Source organism: Episyrphus balteatus, chromosome X (genome assembly GCF_945859705.1).
Source record: "Episyrphus balteatus chromosome X, idEpiBalt1.1, whole genome shotgun sequence".
NCBI classification, from domain to species: domain Eukaryota; kingdom Metazoa; phylum Arthropoda; class Insecta; order Diptera; family Syrphidae; genus Episyrphus; species Episyrphus balteatus.
In genome coordinates, this window is record NC_079138.1 from 4386295 (window position 1) to 4406405 (window position 20111).

At 28.9% G+C, this 20111-nt stretch overlaps 1 protein-coding gene across 8 annotated transcripts in view; it reads left to right on the forward strand.

Annotated features, from left to right (window-relative positions):
* The first annotated feature begins 10867 nt into the window (after positions 1–10867).
* LOC129920679 (rap guanine nucleotide exchange factor 2) overlaps positions 10868–20111 on the forward strand; it is a 93730-nt gene continuing 84486 nt past the window's right edge. For all 8 annotated transcript variants that reach the window (XR_008773287.1, XR_008773288.1, XM_056002143.1 and 5 more), the window contains exon 1: positions 10868–10895. The gene's annotated coding sequence lies outside the window, so the exon portion shown is untranslated. The remainder of the gene's footprint in view (positions 10896–20111) is intronic.

Genomic DNA, 20111 nt, shown 5'->3' on the forward strand with positions numbered 1-20111 from the left:
ATTTAATCGTTTTCTTGTATAAAATTGAACTTCTTGGTGGCTAATTTTTCTTCGACTTACCATTTCAAATCATTCACGCCTCGCCACTGGTATGCCATGCCAATGATAAAATTTTTCTTTCTCTCACTTTCACTTCCCAGTTCATCTTCTATATCAGCCTGCAACAAGTTGAAGTGAATAGGGATTATAGGGTTTTCCCCCATTACTCCATCCGATTTTACTATACCTACTTATCGTTTCTACGTGAGACTTCCTCCATTCTTTAACTTAGCCCTTCTCTCACTCCCCTCTCCTCCAACGAGTAAATCACTATGTTGCTGTCTACTGAATCAAAAGCAGCTCTTAATTCTATAAACAGTTTTTGCTCTGCAACCTCTCTATTCACCACACAGGTCAACAAAAATACGTTGCTTATCGTTCCTATTCTTCTTCTGAAACCCATTTGATTTGGTTTTATCATCTTTATCTCCCCGACTTGTTCTTCTAACCTCTTCCCTAAAACGGTCGTGTATATTTTATATGTACCTCTTTTCTTGTCCCCTTTTCTTTACTATCGAAGCCATCAAAAAATTGGCACATTTAAAAATCAGCCAAAACATCCTAACCTTGAAGCTAAGGAATTTCTGCATGAAAATCTGATATCAACCAACGACGCGTTAAGAACATTCCAACATTTAACTTTTCGAAAAATCTCTTCAATCAAAATAACTTGATTTAGTAAGAAATTGATAGAATGAAAGTATAGCACAACCTCGTGACTGTCTTTTTAAACCATTTTTATAAGAGTTGCTATATTTTTTTTAAGCCATCCATCCGTCGTATACTATGCTTCGATGTGAATCGATAGCAACTACAAATACGCACAAGAAGACAACATACGAACAACAAAGTCCCTGATTAAAAAAAAAAAAAACTTGTGCTCCTCCTTTTGAATCGTTGTCATACCATAATATTGATTATAAAATCTCCATCTTGAATAATACCTTTCCGTCGAGAACAGTTATTTTTGTTTCAAAGATAAAAAAAAATAAAAACAAAATAAAAAAATCCTACACGTGCCACCATTGCAGCAATAAATGCATATGACAATAGAAAACCAACCATTAACCAACTAAAATTGCGAAAGAGCAAACAAATAGTGACAGTTTGCGAAAACGCAAAGTTAAGACTTTGAAATTGAATACCAAAACATCACATCACATCACAGAAAAGACCACTAGGTGGGTGGTTCGGTTGTTTTATGACAAACATGTGTTGTGGTTTGTGTTTGGTTAAATTAATAAACCTCTTTCTCGGTTTCATCCGGACGACGGAGATGATGTGAAAATCCAATTTGGTTTGTTAAATGCGAAGTATAGAGAATTAAATTTTAAAGATAGCTGCTATAATGTATATTTATTGACTTTTGACATCATGGATGGTAAAGTTATGAGAAGTTAGTTTGAAGATAAAACATGTTATAGGTTTGGTATGGCGGCCGGCGCACAGTGGTGCCATTTGACGTTTTTGGCGACAAAATTCATTTGCACGGCCATTTCTGGACGAAAAGTCATGAAATTTGGTACACTGAATGATTATAGTATGGAGAATACGAAAAGACTGCCAAAATGGCTCCAAAATGGCGGAAAGAATGAGGGTTAAAATAGAATTTTAATTTTCAAAACAGTATATAAGCTAGAAATTGGGCTAAATTCATGTCAAAAAGGTGTTAGATTTAAGATTTAGAACTCATAGATTCATATTCGTTACAAAAAAATCAAAAAAATTGAGAACAAAGTCCAAAAAATGCCAATTTAGTAAAACACACTTTAAGACCTCTAATTACGCTATTTCATGCATTTTTTTTAAATTTATCACAATTTTGGGATCTCTTCTATTTATGTTTCATAAGAAAATTGAAAATATTGGGGTTATATGGTTGCCAACTATGTTTTTAAGTAAATATAAGAAAACATGATATAATGAAAAGTTTCAATGTTCAATAAAACTGGGAATTTATTTTTTCCGTAAACCAAAATATACTTTTCTAATAGATTTTAGCGTTTTCAATTCAAATCCGGAGTCAAAAAAAATCTATGACGTCACGTTTTCGAGATATAAGCAGATCAAAATTAATTTTTATCTTTGAAACGTGACGTCATAGATTTTTTTTGACTCCGGATTTGAATTGAAAACGCTAAAATCTATTAGAAAAGTATATTTTGGTTTACGGAAAAAATAAATTCCCAGTTTTATTGAACATTGAAACTTTTCATTATATCATGTTTTCTTATATTTACTTAAAAACATAGTTGGCAACCATATAACCCCAATATTTTCAATTTTCTTATGAAACATAAATAGAAGAGATCCCAAAATTGTGATAAATTTAAAAAAAATGCATGAAATAGCGTAATTAGAGGTCTTAAAGTGTGTTTTACTAAATTGGCATTTTTTGGACTTTGTTCTCAATTTTTTTGATTTTTTTGTAACGAATATGAATCTATGAGTTCTAAATCTTAAATCTAACACCTTTTTGACATGAATTTAGCCCAATTTCTAGCTTATATACTGTTTTGAAAATTAAAATTCTATTTTAACCCTCATTCTTTCCGCCATTTTGGAGCCGCCATTTTGAATAAAAAAAAGTTGGCAGTCTTTTCGTATTCTCCATACTATAATCATTCAGTGTACCAAATTTCATGACTTTTCGTCCAGAAATGGCCGTGCAAATGAATTTTGTCGCCAAAAACGTCAAATGGCACCACTGTGCGGCGGCGGCGGGTAATAGTTTAAGGAACATGAGGTCATTCAATTAATTTTGGCTGGCTAATTGTGTTCTATAAGCATAAGTTGTTTTTCCTTTTTTTTTTTTGTTCACTCTGGTGTTGCTCCCAAAGTTGGTAGGTATAGCAACGAAAGTGAAATTTAAGAAAAAGTATCAAACAGTTGAATATGGCTTTATACTTTATAAAAGGAAAAAACAGAAATGTTTTGCAATTAAGTTAGAAAAATTTCACCCCACAGAAAGGAATTATTTCAACTTTGAGTAACAAAGTACTACCTACTCCCTTTTGTACTCCTTTTCGAAAAGTTTTTCATTTTTTGTTTGATATTTTGTTTCATGAATTTAAATTATAACTTAAAACAGATAGAATAATTAAATATTTACAATATAATGTTGACTGTAGCTTGTAATTGGTTTTTGAACTGAAAAAAAAAAATAAAAATAAAAAAAAATCAATAAAAAAAAAATAAAAAAACAAAAAATAAAAGTACGAGGATGATCCGTTAAGTATTTGGTCTCACCGCCTGATAGAGCTAATATCCTAAAGAAATTCACTATAGCACATTCGAATGTAGTTTTACACAAATAAATAACATCAAAAATTATATATATATTTAAAGCCTGTAATGGAAATGAAAATGAATGTAAATGTTTTTGGAGTTTTATAAGTTTCGAGCCCATACAAAAGTTTATCATAAATACTTGCAGCAAAGTTTTTGGAGTTTTAATATCTTTTTTTGTGTTTTTATGGCAGGAATAGAAAAAAAATTTACAAATTAACAAATTTAACAACCTATTATTTTTTTTTAGTATAATTTATGAAATTAACATTTATTGAAGAAGCCACTTGTGAGCAAAATTATTTTTTTTTTTTGGTATATAAACAAAAATATACTTTTCGTAAGGTTTTTGGTGTGCTGAACTCGAATCCGAAGTCAGAAAAATTCTATCATATCACGTTTTTGAAATATTCCTGTTAGAAAATCTGAAATGTCGTTTTTTTAACGTGGTGATATATTTTAAATAAATTTGTGACAGTTTCTAAAAGAACTAAATGTTTTCTTTTAAAGCCCGTTTAAATCTTTTCAATATCTTTTTGCTACTTTGAGAAATCTTAAGTTAAAGTCAACTTGTTTTGTTTATCTTCTCTATACAAAAAAAAATCGTAGGTTTATTTGCTTTTCATAGCAAATCTCGAATAGTTTTTTGTCAATCGCTTTCAAATTTTGAAATAAAGTTTTATTTGCATTTTCGTAAATTCTTATATCGGCGAGGTTGGTAAATACAGCTATAATACACAGTAGAGCGTGGCCGGGTCAAGTAATTATATTAAAAATTTAGTATGCAGAAAAATATAATTTTTTTCGTGTTGAAAACAATACTTAAAATATTTTTAATTACATAAACAGCTTTTTGTTACTTGTGTATGGTTAAATATTTTTAAATACATCGATTTTTTCATTTTTCTGATCCCCTTGAAGCTGTTTTTCAAAAAATGAATTATTTTGAGTACTTGACTCGTAGCACATAAATGTGAATATCTCTGGTAATCGCAAACAGAAGTAGACCAAACTTTGCCTATATTAAGTATAGGCCTTAGGCAAAATAATATAAAAAAATTATCGATATGATTTTATAGGTTTTTTTTTCAAATTAAGTTTAAAAATTAATTTTTTTTCTTTTTTGGCCATTTATCAAAGAAATTTTAATAACTCATATATAATTTTATAAATTTAATTTTTTTTTGTTATACGTTTTACAACAACACTCAAATAAACAAAATAACATTAACAAAATTTTTCAAACATTCACCAAACGTGAAATATACACTCTCAAAGATTCGCATAAATTCCTCAAAATATTTTCGATTTCCGAGGTACTCATGTTTCGGAGCTTATTTTGAATACATAACCTGGGTTATTTTCTAAGATAAATATGTTTTCATATGAGTTGACACTTCTAAATTATATTTTAATAGCAAAAATATTAATTTTTAACAACAAAAAAAGTGATTTATCATAAGGGGACGACACACTGTGGAGCGGGTCAAAATTCTGACTTCAAAATTCTGATTTACAAAATTCTGCTTTTTTCAAGAAAATTCTGTTTTACAAAATTCTGCTTTTTTTTTCTATTCTGTCTTTCAAAATTCTGCTTTTCAAAAAATATGAGTTGACACTTCTAAATTATATTTTAATAGCAAAAATATTAATTTTTAACAACAAAAAAAGTGATTTATCATAAGGGGACGACACACTATGGAGCGGGTCAAAATTCTGACTTCAAAATTCTGATTTACAAAATTCTGCTTTTTTAAAGAAAATTCTGTTTTTTTTTCTATTCTGCTTTTCAAAATTCTGCTTTTTAAAATTCTGCCAGCATTATACTTGAACAAAAAAATTCTGCCAATTCTGTTTTTTTTATAGCATATGCGCTGACTAAAGAAAAATACACCTCATTAATATAATTCAACATTGGCACTTTCCTAAATTTTGTTGTTTAAGTGTAGCAAATATTTTTTAAAATGCATAGACTGACTTTCTTTCAAATAAAATCTATAACTTATTGGAACCGATGTTGTTTGATACAAGATATGCCTTTTCTTATTCAAATTTTTGAATATTCATCTTTATTTGACAAATTAAAAAATTTTGAATTATTTTCGGAAATGTTTAGTATTCAAAACCTTTTCTAAATATTTTCAAATTTATTCATTTATAAAACAAAAATTAATATACGTTCAAAGAATGCAAATTATGTAGATGTAGATGATTTTACAGAATTTTGCAAACAAATTAAAAAGGGTTTGGAAAATGTTAAAAAGCGCGCGCTTTTGAACATTTTCCAAACCCTTTTTTAATTTTTTGCAGAATTTTGAAAAACAGAATTATGAAAAGCAGAATTTTGAGAAACAGAATTTTGAAAAACAGAATTTTGAAAAGCAGAATTTTGAAAGCAGAATTTTGTAAAGCAGAATTTTGAAAGCAGAATTTTGACAAAAGAATTTTGACCCCGGCAGAATTTTGACCCCAACCCGACGACACACTGTGGAGCGGGTCAAAATTCTGACTTCAAAATTCTGATTTACAAAATTCTGCTTTTTTCAAGAAAATTCTGTTTTACAAAATTCTGCTTTTTTTTCTATTCTGTCTTTCAAAATTCTGCTTTTCAAAATTCTGCCAGCATTTGTTTTTAACAAAAAAAATTCTGCTAATTCTGCTTTTTTTTTTCATAGCATACCTATGCTGCCGTGCTAAGCAAAAAGGGCGCATATCCATTTTTGTAGTTTTGAGATAAATGAATTTTAGTGTTTCTGGATTTCGCACCCTCAAAATAATTATTTTTCAAAATTAAAAAAAAAAATGATATGTTCTTTTAAAAAAGTATTTTATTTTATGACATTCATGATTTTACTAAATGTTGTTAATTTTAAGAGAAAATGGACATACGCCCTTTTTGCTTAGTAAAACACATAAGATGTGCAATGCCGTGCTTTTGTAGTTTTTTATTAAATTGAATTTTATTGTTTCTGGTTTTTGCACCTTTAAATTAAATATTTTAAAAAATTTTAAAAGAATATATGGAGAAACCTAAGCCCTTTTTTAATAAGTAAAACACATAAAGAGTGCAAATGTGCTCTTTTGGATAAATGAAAAGATTCGGAAAAATTGCCATAATTTTGTATTTAACTTAATCCAATAAAATAAAAAAATGTTTCATAACATTTGCTTTACTAAAATTAGTGTTGTCCGTGATTTTTCATCATTTTTATCTAATTTAAGAGCTTGTTTCTATTCAAGTGACGCAAAAAAAAAAAAACACCGTTTACGGTTTCTGTTTTGAGTTTTTCGTTTTTACAACATTGTTTGTCAAAAGTTCCTCTTTGAAAATGCGAAACCAAAAATCTACTAAGTAACCTCACCAAAGCGCCAATCGCTTTTTTCTAAAGAAAAATTGTTGTTTCTATTCAAGTGACGCGCAGTGTATCTAATTAAAAAAAAAATTACATAAAAAAAAACAAACAAACAAACATGAAACATATACTAAGTAATTTACTAAAAATGGTTTAGCATTTTACTAAATAGTTTAAATTTTTTCGCTAATGTATCTGTGTCATTTTCCAAACAAAACGGGAAGTGTTTTCCAGATATTAAGCGAGTTTTTTTTGGTAAAATCTGGCTTGTTTTTTGGTTAAGATCTGTTTTTTTTTTTCTGTTTAACGAGATACCTCGGGGAATTTGTTTCGCGACAAACATTTTGATCCCATATTTTATGACATTTGCTTTCAGAAAACTTAATTCGGTATTACGCACATAATACTTGGGTTTTACCAGCAAGGGCAACACTTTTTTTAGGTATGGGATGTTTCAAATTATGGCCGATTTTTTTATGCTTTACTTTTACAGTCGCAAAATTTGTCAATAACACTGGTCGGCAAAAAACTAAAAAAAGTCGGGAGCAAGAATTTTATAAGGTGATTTTGATTGACTTTAGTGTGCTGAATTCAAAACTGTTTACAGATTTTTTCTATCACGTCTAGTTTTTGAGCTATACTCATCACTATTTTCGCTATAACCGCTATTTTTTTAACCGAATCAGGAGTCGAAAACTGAAATTTACTTCAAATCTGCTTCAAAAACCATAAGTTACCTTAACCACCAAGATTTTGAGATATCATACCTTTCTATACCAAATATCTTTTAGAAAAAAATAATTTTGAAAATAAAAGAAACGTATTTAAGACGATAAAATATGGCTTTTGAATATTGCATATGTAGTTTTGCGAAAAAAAATTTAACGGTGATGAAATTCAACGCCAAAAGTACCACAAAAACGCGTTTTTGACCTGTTAATATTTAAATATTTCGAAAACTTGAAGTGCCAGTGAAAGATTCGGAAACAGCACACAAAAGTCCTTTAGAAAAGTATGGTTTGGTTCAAGCTCCATTTTCGTTGCCGACCAGTGTTATTGGTCTCATCTTAAGGTCTCCTATATTTTGTGAATTTAAAATAAAACATAGAGTTTTGAATGTGCTAAAGTTTGATGGAATCAAGTTTTTTTCAAGATTTTCAGTTGATACTAAAATTACAACTTTATTTCTGTTATCAGCCCAACACATAAACATTTTCCAGACCGTTGTTTAGGGTGCTGATTCCAAAATTAACATTCGTTTTTTTTTCTAGCAGCTCTAGTTTTTAAATTATCAAGGGGCACGGTAGTGCCCAGCCAAGTTCTCTAGCAACTTTGGCACTACACCCTTATTTACAGGAAACAACTCAGGCCATTTTTGACCCCCCTCTAACTTCCACACCAAAGATGCTAGAAATTTCAAACTCGCTACATTTATTGAGCTTGTCAAAACCAAACTCCTCACAAAATTTAAGCCTTTTACGATGAGTAGTTTCTGAGATATAGGGCTTCAAAAATCGCAAAAACCGTAACTGACTGACTGACTGACTCACTCACTCACTCACTCACTGACAGATCATCAAAATTATGGAGAACTTCCCGTTAACGTAGAAACTTGAAATTTTACACGGTGATAGGGCTTGTGGTGTATACAAAGGGAAAAATCGAAAATTTGAGATTTTCAATTCAGGGGGCGTGGCATCCGCCCATTTCCGCTGAATTATCATCAAATATTATAGAGCACTTCTGATTATCGTAGAATCTTGAAATTTGGTAGAATGGTAGAAATGGTAGTTTATACAAAGGAAAAAATTTAAAATTTGAGAATTTCAGCCAGGGGGCGTGGCAACCGCCCATTTCCGCTGAATTTTCATTAAATATAATAGAGCATTTCTGATTATCGTAGAATCTTGAAATTTGGTAGAATGGTAGAGATGGTAGTTTATACAAAGGAAAAAATTTAAAATTTGAGAATTTCATCCAGGGGGCGTGGCAACCGCCCATTTTCACTGAATTTTCATCAAATATAGAGATTTTCAATTCTACAGCCATACCTTGCAAAAAGTAGTGAAATCACAACAAAAACATTACTGTTAAAAAAGGAGCCAAGTTCTCCTATGTTGAAATTATGCTGGCACAAAAAGTACTGAGATGTAAAAGTGTACCAAGTTCTAAAGTTTGGGTTCAAATTCGTATCAATAAAATTTTGATTGTTTACTTGGCAATTTTTGAAATAGCTTTAAAAATCGGTTATTAAAAGAAAAATTGTCAAGAGAACAATCAAAATTTTATTGATACGAATTTGAACCCAAACTTTAGAACTTGGTACACTTTTACATCTCAGTACTTTTTGTGCCAGCATAATTTCAACATAGGAGAACTTGGCTCCTTTTTTAACAGTAATGTTTTTGTTGTGATTCATACTTACATGAAAAGGCATAGAAATTCGTAAAATTTTTTTTATTTAAAAAAATTTTTTTGTATTTTTATTTTACTTACTGAACCGAAAACGCTTGTAATAAAAAAATCTAAAAAAAAATAGTATGAAATCACCCCCAAAATGTGAAAAAATGAAAATATCTAAAAAAAACTAGAGCTCTTAGAAAGCAATCAATGTGTTTTTTAGACTTATTGAACCCAAAATGCATTAGGTTCAACACAAAATTTTCTGGAAAATATTAACAAACAGTTAAAATAAGCATAACTTTAAAATTAGTACGAAATTACCCCCAAAATGTGAAAAACTTAAATATTTCAAAAAATAGAGGTCCTAAAAATATATGAATGTGATTTTTAGGTTTACATTTTTCTGGAAAACTCTAATAAACTCTCAAAATAAGGAAAACTGAAAAATACGTATAAATATTCCCCAAATATGAAAAATTAAATATTTCAAAAACTAGAGCTGCTAGAAAGAAACCAATATGATTTTTGAGCTCACTGGACCCAAATCCATAAAATTAGATATAAATCTTTCTGGAAAATTTCAAAAAGTTGAAAATTGTTGGCCAGTGTAATGTTATTTTTAGAAATCTTTCTGCGAAGAGATGCCAGTGCTTGTTTTTGTTCATTCTTTCTTGTTGATATGAAACTCACTCTCAATCAATCTTCCAACATCAACTCGGATTGCATTCTGGAAATCAGAATTAAAAGTTGAATTTCTGCAATTATTTTGATCAATGTTATCATTACAGTGAATTGCAAAATTGAGTCCTTAGTTCAACAAATTCATTTCATTATTTATTATTATTATTTTATTACTAATTAAAATCTAATAAGATAGAGCCGAAATTTCGGCCCTTTCATTGAATTTGTTGGGTTCTATTTAAACTGAAAAAAAAAGTAGTTTGACTTAAAAAAAAAAAAAAAACCAAAACCTATTTATACACCATTTTGTCGACCAATTTTTTTTACCCGTTTTTAATTTGAAATCAATCGTGAATTTTACTTTTATACAGAAGGAAAACAAAACTAAAAAAAAAATAAAAATATCTCAACTCGTTCAAAAGTTCTGATTTTTGCAACCAAAAATGAAAATCGCACCCTTATCTCTTCTTATCTCCCCCGATTTCAACGATGTTTTTACAGACAGTGCCCGTTCCTTCTCTATCAATTCATTATGATTCTAGGAATGCCGTCGGACGTACGGCAAAGTACAAAATGAATATGGAATGTTTTTGCTACCCAGCTCAATTTTTCCCTTCTCACCATTTTTTTTTTTTTTTTTTTTTTTTTTTTTTTTTTTTTTTTTTCAGAAGTTTAAAACCAACGTGCATAGGTATCTAGGTACTCGTATTTTCCTAACGTTTGCACTGTGTCTGTTGAAGGGGACTACCCTACCCTTATGATAGCACTTTATAAACATTCACGAAACTTTGTATACTTTTTACCTACGATTGTTTAGTAGGTATTTCCTGTTTATCATCATAAAAAAAAAAAAAAAAAAAAAAAAAAAAAAAAAGTAAAAAGACTACATATTCATAAAATCGATTTAATCCCACTTATGAATGCAGGAGCACAATTCTGATTCAAGTTTAGTTTGTATCTTGTATCTCTTGTAAATGGGTGGTTAGGTATTCGCCCTTCCTACAAGCCATTCATCATTTCCAATTGAAATTCATCATATTTTTGTTTGTTTGTTTTTTTTTAGGTAGACCATTGATATCGTGAAAGGTGTCCTTGAAAAAGTTTCAGCACAAGACTAATCTATGAAACACGGTAAGTTATTTGTTATTAAGGTATTTTATTTTTGTTTTTGTTTGTATCTCTATCACTTTCGATGTGATTTTTTTCGCTATATGTAAATTGATGTATTACTGCAGTAATTTGTGTAATGTTGATGTATATTTTTGTTTTTTTTTTTTTTTTTTTTTTTTGTATTTCAATTTATCACATTTGGCATGTTTGAGTTTGAATTGAGTCAATTAAAAATTGTCTGCACTAAATGAACCCCAAATTTGTCGGTAATAAAAGTGAAGATTTTTTGTATGCATTATGAAGTTACTTAGGCGGAAAGTTTCGGCGGAAACGGAATAAAATCAAAAGTGTTAGAGTAAGTTCTGGTAATGTCGTATAGGCGGGTAATGTGGTGCACCTTGTTTTTGAAGAAACTAAAGATAACAAAAGAACGTTCTTTGAAGCAATAGGTGACAACTTTTGTTTAATGAAAAATTAAATGCGAACTCAAAAACACGAGAATATTCCATAATTTTCTAAAAATTGACAAATCTTTATAAACGGTTGCGTGGACTTTTTTCGGGAGCTTTACAAAATGCATTCTCAAAAGTTTTAAAAGCAATATATACAAAAATTAGTTTTTTTAAGTAGAACAGTTTGCTGTTGATTTACGTGATTTCGATATGAGTTTGATATACCTACAAATCTAACTTTTAATATAGTTTTTTTTTTTTTTAAATTTTTTGTACAATATCACTGTTTCCGCTAATGTGGTATACTTACCATACTCTAATGTGGTATAGTAAATTCCTTTATAATATATACCAACAATGAAATTAATAATATATCTTAAATTTAACCAAACATAAGTAATTTTTAATCTTATATTGTTTTTTCTTTCATTCTTAATAAAAAAATATAAAAACAAATTTATTGGTTATTTTAAAAACGAAGACACTCATAAAATATATAATATTAAGGGTATTCACGTAACGAGATAATTTTCTACTTTGCGGAAAAATAGAAAATTCCGCAAAAGGTTTAAATGAACACCCCAGCAGAAAATAATTGTGTAAACAAGGGAAACAAACAGCTGTTTGTTAAACGTCAAATTGAATTTAAAAAATGTGTTCAATTAAAATAAATAAATCCAAGCTAATTTTGCAAATACTATGCAACAATAAAAAAAAATGTAATTTGCTCAAATAAAATAATATTCTCTTTTCAATATTAACATATTTATTCGTGGTACGGGTATCCCAGATAGCCTATCCGATAGGTGATTGAACACACCCAAAGTTTATCAGATTTTTTGAAGTGAAAACTTCTTTAGTATCGTAGTGATTTGAAACAAGATGAAACGAAAACGCGACACGACTTCAACTTGTTATAACTTTTTTGTTTTAATAGATAGATAAATGAAATTTGCACTGTAGATAGGTAATTAAATAAACTATAATTGTACAAAATTTCAATTAATTTCATATTCAAAATTCTGAGATAACGGTACAAAGATGTTCTTTTTCTACACACATTATATCTTTTGATCTAGTGCACATACAAATTTGATTTAACTTTAATACGCATGCTGATAACATAACCTTTTATTCGATATATCACACATAACGGTACAAGCTCTACAAGTTACACAATCTTAAATTGAAAAAAATTCAATAATAAAATTTATTATATTAAGGTGGATTTAAAAGTGATAGAATAAAAAAAGATAGACTTTTTCGATTTTTTTTTGCAAGAAAAATGATTTTTTAAGGTTTCACTTCTACCACGTGTGAATTGCACACATGATTTTTTTTTTTCTACGGTTTCTGCTTCAAATTTGTGAGATAAAATTCTATGATTTGCGGAATATTTTTCCCATACAAATTTTGACAGATCATTTCTACCGATAGAAAATTTTACGGTTTCTATGGGTTTTCCGCACGGTTAAAAATTCTGGAGTATTTTTTAATACAGCTCTTGTATTAAAGCAATTTTCAATACAAAAAATATTACACTTTAATACTTCCAAAATATTAAAATTATTTTTAATCTTTTTTGAATTGAATTTCAATATTTAAGTATTAATTTAACGACTTGTAATACAAAAATTATTAGAAAATATTTACGGTAGCTGACATTGGTCGCCAAATTGTCATGTTTTGACAATTTTATGTGTACTGTGGTCAGCAGCAGCCATTTTGAAAATGAAAAAAAAAAATCCATTGTTTGAGGTAATTTTCTAAAAAAAAAATATATAATTAATATTTGTAAATTTGTACTAATTTGAAGGCGCTTTGTGTTTTTTCGAAGCAAAATACATACATTGCAGATGAATTTTGATCGGCAATAAGATTTTACATGCCACAGTTTGTGAAACAGATAAAATAGAGATAATAATATCACCATTATAATATTATATACATTTGGTATTGAATTGAAATATTTTTGTATAATCTTTTAATAAAATTCTTATAAAAAAATTAATATGAAAAGATTAAATTTTAATATGTAATAATTGAAATTTAATAGATTTGGTATTAAATTCTAATATAAACTGTATTATTTTTTAATACAACTATATTACATTTTAATACATTTTTTATAAACTACAAAATTTTAATATTTGTCTTGTATTAAATTTTAATACATTTCTGGTGCAGGACTATATGTAACCCAAAAAGTATTAGAAAACACTCCAGAATTTTTAACCGTGCGCGTTTACGTGAATACCCCTATTTTATTGGAAAATAGTATACCACATTAGCAGACGTATGTGTATCACATTACCCTCCACTTTCCAAATGTAGCATTTTCGAGGTCAACGAACATTTTAATACTAAATTTTTTTCAGAAACTAGTAATCACTGCAAAACAATTAAAACTCGAAGCTAATATACCACTGCACATCTTCACAAATTTGCGATGAGTTTGATTCAATACTTTCCAAAATATATTCCAAAAAAAAAAATACCCTACTTTACTCTATAGTTCTATTTATCATAAAATAATTAGCCAATCATATTAACTTCTACAACTTAAGGTGGCCACATGGTTATGACCGATGGAAATTTTCAAAAAAAATTGTCACTAATTCTTTAACTAGACCGCTAAAAACTAATTCTATTTTATTTTTTCTGTACAGTATAGTATTATTACAATTGTATAAAACATTATGCCACTACGAATTTTTTTTTTTTTTTTTTTTTCAAAAAAATTGATGACGATAGAGAAGACAACCATTTTTTCAATATTTCGTGTGTTTTCCTTTTGTTGCAAAAATGCCTTTATTCTTTCGGGAACACTGTTTTTACTTGAATGAGTTTTGCTCCGTGCATGTAATGATTCAGCCACTCACCACCAAGCTTTTTCACCAGTTTGTATAAGGGTTTCTGCAGAATTTCGCTAAGAATCCCCAAAGAGCGTTATTTGTAGAATTCATCCCCGGAAAATTACCAAGTCTTTTTATTCTCAAATTTTTCTTACTTTGGAAGGACGTGGCACTCTTAGCGTTATATTAGGAAGCCGTGATAATAATTAATGTACAGAAAGAAAAAAATAAAATTAGTTTTTAGCGTAGCAAATTTGTGAAAATTTTCATCGGTCATAATCATGTGGCCACCTACTGTAAAATAAAAAAGATAGCCTTATAAATTAATGATTGTCAAATATGAATTGATTGAAAAATGACACAAACTATCAGTTGCAATACATTTTGGTTATCCGATGGTTAATTGAAAGATTTATATCATTTTTCATAAATTTAAAACAAATTTGTCCCAGGACATTCCAAAATTCAAAAAAAAAATCAAAATTAAAAAAGTTTAGATCAGCTCTCGATTTATACATACAAGGTTTTTTTTTGATATTAGATTTTCTAAAAATTACTTGTTTTAGTGATTTTCTTAAGCGTAAATCTCAAAATCCCGACTTTTTCACACTTCTGATTCGACCTTTGTTTTTGGGACTTAAAACATAAATTGCAAATCCTCTAAATATGATTTTTTTGTTCATGTGCGATTTACTAAAAACTGCAGGATTTCAATGTTCTGTTTGCTGTTTTAAACAATCAGTAATTCAAAATGGAAAAAAACGTTAATGAATTATAATAATTTTTGCTTTTGTATGATTATAAAGTATACTCATTGTACAAAATAGTAACTTGTCTGAAACTAAGCAATTGTTCATTTAGATTAACACAAAAAAAGTTATATAATAATAACAACAATAATTTTAACTATGTACCTGTAAGACCTAAGGTCTTTTAAATGCATACTGCACGGCACTAGTTAGAAGGAATAGACAGAATTTTTTTGTTGGTACAGTGAATTGAGAATAAGATGATTATTATATCATATAATCCTCCGGGGGGATTCCATGCTGAGGGATAAAGAAAAGAATGCTGCCTGAGGTAGAGCTCGAACAACATCTCCAGGTTAGCAGTTAAGCACTACATCCAGTGTACCATTGCCACCCGCAATGGTTCTAAGTATTGGAAAAATACAATTATATGTTGTCCATAATTCATTCTTTAATTTGGTGCTTAAGATAATTTGGCGGGAATATGTATACAAAAAAGTGAGCCAGAACTCCATAATATCGAAAAAGATGTGGAAAGTCCTTAAAGAATATTAATTTGTAAAGAATGTTGAAACGTTATTTTTTTTCAAAAATATTTGTTAATTGATTTTATTTTTTTTTATATTTTTTGTTTTTTTTTTTTAAATTTTATGTGTTTTTTCTTAACTGACTCGAGTTTTATGTGTAAAGCTTATTGAAGTAATTTTCGAAAACTCGCACAAAGCAAAGAAGAACAAAATTTTGTTTAAAAGACGGCACTTCTTATTTGGGGAACTATATCGCAAACAAAGCGGGCTAATTAATTATCACATGGAGATTAAAAACAAAAATAAATCCCAATTAATTGGTGGAGCGAAGCGGAAAAAAAAATCTAAACTAGAACAATCGTCAATTTTCGAAAGTTTCTTCATTAAATGAAATTAAACTTTCAAAAATTAGTTTTACTTAAACAATTATTTACTAATACAATTATTCAAAAGCTTTTTAAAACATTTGAATAAACATTGAAGACATTAAATGAAAAAAAATCCCGTTTTGCAATTGTATGATAATACTGCACACCAAAGATGTTTATGTTATAACTCGGTAAACGCGAAGCGAAACAAAAATTTGCTCACATGAGAATCTATTTAAATTGAATCTATAAAATTTTGCCCACGGAAGAATCAATTTTGAGGTGTGAAAATAAAAATTCGCGCGAAATTTTTGAAATTTTAATTTCATTTAATGAAGAAACTTTCGAAAATTGAAGATTGTTCCAGTTTTGAATACTTATTAAAGTAATTTTCTTAAATTCACTCGAATTTAAAAGATATTTGATCATTCTTTTTTTTATAAATGTTTTGGAGAAATGTTCAACGTTGATTTAATGTTGACAGAATTAACATGAAAAATTGAAACAACGTAAGAATTTTTTTTATTTTTGTCGGACTTCAGCTTTTGTTGCATTTTATCACTCTTATTTTCAACAGTGAGATAGCACGTTGGTAAAGCATTCGCCTAGTAACCCAAGAGTTGTAGGTTCGATCCCCACGGGCTGCACATTTTATCTTTTTTTTTAATTAATTAATGCTTTTTTTTAAAGTTGAAACAACTTTGATTAAAAGATGTTTTATAACGGTAAACCACTTTAAACTAATGATGTTCTACTTTGATTTAAAAATTTTCGTTTTCAACGCAAAATCATTACGAAAAATTGTTGAATCAACGTGGTTTTCGTTGATTTTAAGTTGTTTTTTCCCTCAGTGATTGCAAAGAAAATTAGAATATGAGAATTCAGCCGCATTATGAATTTTTGCTTTCCTAATTGGTTATGAATTTTTAATCGATGGGCCAAAAGTCCACAGGAATTTTGTGTGAACTTTTGACCCACTTGGGTGAGTTGTAAGTCCATAATTGATTCATGGAGCTATGGTCCATTATGGACTTTTGGCCTGTGGACTTTCGACCCTGCACCCAAATGAACAACATTAAAAGCGTATTAACTATTTAGTTCCTCAACTTATCAATGGTCACATTGATGCTCCAGATTTATTTTTAAAAAAATTATTGGCCTGGTCTTGGGAGGGCAAAAAGTACGGGAGCCATATTTGGCTTCGTATGCATCAAAGGGTTGTAAATCTACACAATTTGTTAAATTTTTTGGTTCGAAAATTTTGTTCCTTTGCATTGTTGCTTTGCTTGGAAGCTATGTCAGAGATGAAGCCCTTTTGCTTTTAGAGACATTTTTCTCACGTTAGGTTAACCCCATTTTCAGCAGTGTAACCACAAACATTTTAGGGAAAGGGGGACTCATCTGTAATATTTTTCAATAATTTTATTACTTTTTAGATTTTGTAAGATCTGGGGAAAAAATGTAAACCAGAAAATATACATGTAACGGAAAAAACAAATTGCTTTTCTCGGTTCCATGGCTTAAAATGAGCCATATTTGAACTAATTGTTAAACTTTTGTAATACAATGCAATTATTTTACTTTATTTTCTTTTTAAATGATAAATATTTATCTTTTGATATTTTTACTTGTAATCTTTACAGAAAGTGAATAAATAAAATTGGTAAAATTTCTTACCCCTCAATGCATACGAAGTCAAATTTGGCTTATAAACTTATTTTATAAACAAATTAATTTAAAAAAAAAATTTTTAATGAAAAGTGTTTTGAAAGAACCCATGTAAAGCATTTTTTAATTTTTTCGGCCGCTAATATTAATTCATGCGGTAGAGGGTTAAATGTATGTAGTAATTATTTAGTCTTATATGTACAGTACATGGTTGTTAAAATATCAATTGAAAAAAAAAATTAAATTGAAATTTAAAACAATATATTTTTGAAAATATTAGCATTAAAAAAAAAAAAAAAAATTAGCATTTCTTCCTCGTTTTCTAGAATTCGGAGACCGTTTTAAGCTACATCTAAAATTTTAACAATTTTTTTTTTTTGATAAACAGTTTTGGTTTCCTATTTATTAGCTTTTATTTATTGAAATCGGTTACAAATTGTCGAAGCTATGATTTTTTTTACATTAGGAAGAAATTTCAATTTTTTGGGACAATCGAAGAAATGAAATACCAAATTCTCTGTTGATACTAATAGTATGAGTTTTTTAAGGTATTAATTTTTAGAAAAAACAGTTACCTATTCTTTGTAACTACGTTTGGAAAATTTTGATATCGTTGTTGGTTGCTCAGATATAAATTTTTAAACACTGTTCATTTTTTCTTACCCATAATAATACAAAAAAAGTGCCAGTACTTTTGGGCGGACCTACCTATCTTTACCTATGTATTTCGACGTGCTTAATGCGAATCTGAAATCAGTTTTGCCCAAACACCCTCAAAATTTTGAATAAATTGCAAAAATCCCTCCAATTTTCATGTTTTTTTTTTAATTTACTCAAAATTTAAAGTGATTTTGTGGCAAAACTGGACTTCAGATTCACATAGGTATGAATTAGTCTGTTCTTCTGAAGACAGTACTTATAATTTACATGTTAAACAATTGTTTTGAACTGAAAATACGTTCTTAAGCACTTGACAACATTGAAAAGTTTTTTGTTTTTGTGTCCTCTGCTAACATTTTATGTCATTTTTGTTGTCCATCAGTTTTAATTTCTAAACTAAATTACGTACCTCAAAATGCTAAGTTTTCTTTTGTGTGGGAATTATAAAGTATGCGTGTGTGTCTTTTCTACTTACCAATTGATATGCATAACATAATAGGTGTATGAAATTTTTGTACTGACACAAAAAAAGTTAAACGAATGATTACCTTCATAATTCGAATTCACAGAATAATGAAAAAGTTTAAAAGTTAAATGGATAATGAATTGCTATCATGCTGTTCAACTTCTAGGAATTTGTCTACCTACTCTCGCCACAAATATTTTTCTTCTTTGCTCGAAATTGAAAAAAAAAAAAAAAAAAAAAAAAAAAAATTCAAGAGAAATGGCAAACTTTTAAATAGAAAAAAAAAAAATAAAGATGACAGACATATAAATGCAGCATCCATTATTTTTTTTTTTTTTATTTCCTTATTTTTTTCTCAGTATTTGTTCGTAAAACTACCGCATCCATAAATTTTTAAATCCTTAATACTTTCCAGAGAAGATTTTTTCACAAAATTCTTTTTTTGTATCCTTTTTATATTAACACTGGTTAACCGATGAATTTAAATCCATTTATAAGTGAATTATTCAATTCATCAGATAAACTCGTAATTCAGATTTGTAGCTCATCTCGTAGTTAATTTTGATCTGCCACAAAGTGTTGAAAAGACTTTTTATAAAAAGGGCGTTTAAGACCATTTCGCATGGTAAATTCCACTTGTTTGTGCCACCTCAACGTATGTCCTTCAAAAAAGCAGACCACAATGAGCAGATAATTGGTTTTGTTATTTATTAAATCTTTAAGTGCTAGGGTAAGTAGTCCAAAAATTAAATTAAGCTCTTCACTACATTTCGAAAAAATCAATAATCTGCCCACTAAGTTTATAAATGCGTATGAGCTTGTAGGTAATCAAATTAACACCCCATCAGTCATTTTGTTTTGTTCACAAATGTGAACTTGGACTTGACGTTTCAATGTTTTGCGGTGTGACACTAAATCAAAATTGAAAGTCAACAGAGATATGTGGTTGGTTGGTCGAAGATAGGCCTCCATATATTTATTAACCAATACCAGGTTTTATACTCATGAGCTTCAGCATAATATACATGAGCCACAAGAATAAATAGATTGCCACAGAAATATGGTGTTGACGTTAGAGTTCAAGGTTGATATTAAAGAAGTCCCATGAGAGTGCATCACCTTGTCTTCAACCATATTTTTGACATCATAGGTATCAGTGACCATGATGGAGCAGCTTGTATTCCTCTTTGTCATCCTGCATACGCGGACGAGTTTGGCAGGGATATCAAAACTAGACATGGCTTAGCTCGTTTTTGTATATACTGTCATAGGCAAAAATGCTTGCAATATTCATTTTTCGGATGGGTCTATAATGATTGTTGATATGTAAAAAGAAAAACTGATGGCTACTGAATATGTATGGAGTTTGTTAAATTTTCTAGCCAAGATCCTAAAGTTATATCCAACATGTTTGCGGAGTTTTTTATGAAGTCCTTTGAGGAAACTCTCCCATCTGACCCTCGATCCCCTCTGACATCTCAACAATATGCCC